Genomic DNA, 2,106 nt, shown 5'->3' with positions numbered 1-2,106 from the left:
AAACGCAAATTCACACCCACATGTCGCGCCGCCAGCACGCACCCCACGCCACTCACACACGCTCTGCACCCCTTCTATCACGCTCTCCACACCAACACGTGCCCATGCCCACCCTCCTCGTTGACGTTAGACGCGTTTCGTCCCCGATCCCACACGATACATTTTTGAAGTGATGCCGTCTTTACAGGTGTGCTGGGCGTTGCGGTAGCATACCACACGTGCCAGGAGCCAGGCAGACACCACAAAGACACAGCAGGAGGCCCACACAAGCCAAGACGAGCGAGTTTCAGGAGGGACCAAAAAGGTGAGCAAGGAACAGGGCCTTGCCGGAGATCGAATCCGGGACCTCTCGCACCCTAAGCAAGAATCATACCACTAGACCACAAGGCCACGCAAACGCAAATTCACACCCACATGTCGCGCCACCAGCACGCACCCCACGCCACTCACACACGCTCTGCACCCCTTCTATCACGCTCTCCACACCAACACGTGCCCATGCCCACCCTCCTCGTTGACGTTAGACGGGTTTCGTCCCCGATCCCACACGATACATTTTTGAAGTGATGCCGTCTTTTACAGGTGTGCTGGGCGTTGCGGTAGCATACCACACGTGCCAGGAGCCAGGCAGACACCACAAAGACACAGCAGGAGGCCCACACAAGCCCAAGACGAGCGAGTTTTCTGGAGGGACCAAAAAAGGTGAGCAAAGAAACAGGGCCTTGCCCGGAGATCGAATCCGGGACCCTCTCGCACCCTTAAGCGAGAATCATACCACTAGACCACGAGGCCCACGCAAACGCAAATTTCACACCCACATGTCGCGCCGCCAGCACGCACCTCACGCCACTCACACACGATTCTGCACCCCTTGAATCACGCTCCCCGCAACAACAGGTGCCAATGCCCACCCTTCTGGTTTGAACTTAGAACGCGTGTGTTTCCCGAGTCCCCCACACGATACATTTTTAAGGTGATGCCGTCTTTACAGGTGTGCTGGGCGTTGCGGTAGCATACCACACGTGCCAGGAGCCAGGCAGACACCACAAAGACACAGCAGGAGGTCCACACAAGCCAAGACGAGCGAGTTTCAGGAGGGACCAAAAAAGGTGAGCAAAGAACAGGGCCTTGCCGGAGATCGAATCCGGGACCTCTCGCACCCTAAGCGAGAATCATACCACTAGACCACAAGGCCACACAAACGCAAATTCACACCCACATGTCGCGCCAGCAGCACGCACCCCACGCCACTCACACACGCTCTGCACCCCTTCTATCACGCTCTCCACACCAACACGTGCCCATGCCCACCCTCCTCGTTGACGTTAGACGCGTTTCGTCCCCGATCCCACACGATACATTTTTGAAGTGATGCCGTCTTTACAGGTGTGCTGGGCGTTGCGGTAGCATACCACACGTGCCAGGAGCCAGGCAGACACCACAAAGACACAGCAGGAGGCCCACACAAGCCAAAACGAGCCAGTTTCAGGAGGGACCAAAAAGGTGAGCAAGGAACAGGGCCTTGCCGGAGATCGAATCCGGGACCTCTCGCACCCTAAGCGAGAATCATACCACTATACCACAAGAGGGCCCCGCAAACGCAATTTCACACCCACATGTCGCGCCACCAGCAAGCACCCCAAGCCAATCAAACACGCCTCTGGAACCCTTTTCTATAAGGCTTCTCTCAAACAAAAAAAGTGGGCCAGGGTCCCCCCTCCTCTCTTGGAAGTTAGAAAGCGTTTTCGTCCCCGATTCCACACGATACATTTTGAAGTGATGCCGTTCTTTACAGGTGTGCTGGGCGTTGCGGTAGCATACCACACGTGCCAGGAGCCAGGCAGACACCACAAAGACACAGCAGGAGGCTCACACAAGCCAAGACGAGCCAGTTTCAGGAGGGACCAAAACGGTGAGCAAGGAACAGGGCCTTGCCGGAGATCGAATCCGGGACCTCTCGCACCCTAAGGGAGAATCATACCACTAGACCACAAGGCCACGCAAACGCAAATTTCACACCCACATGTCGCGCCACCAGCACGCACCCCACGCCACTCACACACCCTTCTGCAACCCCTTCTTATCACGCCTCTCCACACCAACACG

At 56.6% G+C, this 2,106-nt stretch overlaps 1 non-coding gene across 1 annotated transcript; it reads right to left on the bottom strand.

Moving 5' to 3' along the window:
• Window positions 1–717: 717 nt before the first annotated feature.
• On the bottom strand, window positions 718–792 carry PITG_25528. The gene has a single exon. It is a non-coding gene; the product is annotated as a tRNA-Leu (tRNA).
• Between the last annotated feature and the right edge of the window lie 1,314 nt (window positions 793–2,106).

Source organism: Phytophthora infestans, genomic scaffold (genome assembly GCF_000142945.1).
Source record: "Phytophthora infestans T30-4 supercont1.2 genomic scaffold, whole genome shotgun sequence".
NCBI lineage: Eukaryota > Oomycota > Peronosporomycetes > Peronosporales > Peronosporaceae > Phytophthora > Phytophthora infestans.
Note: the sequence above shows the minus strand (reverse complement) of the source record. Positions and strands in the feature narration are given on the sequence as shown.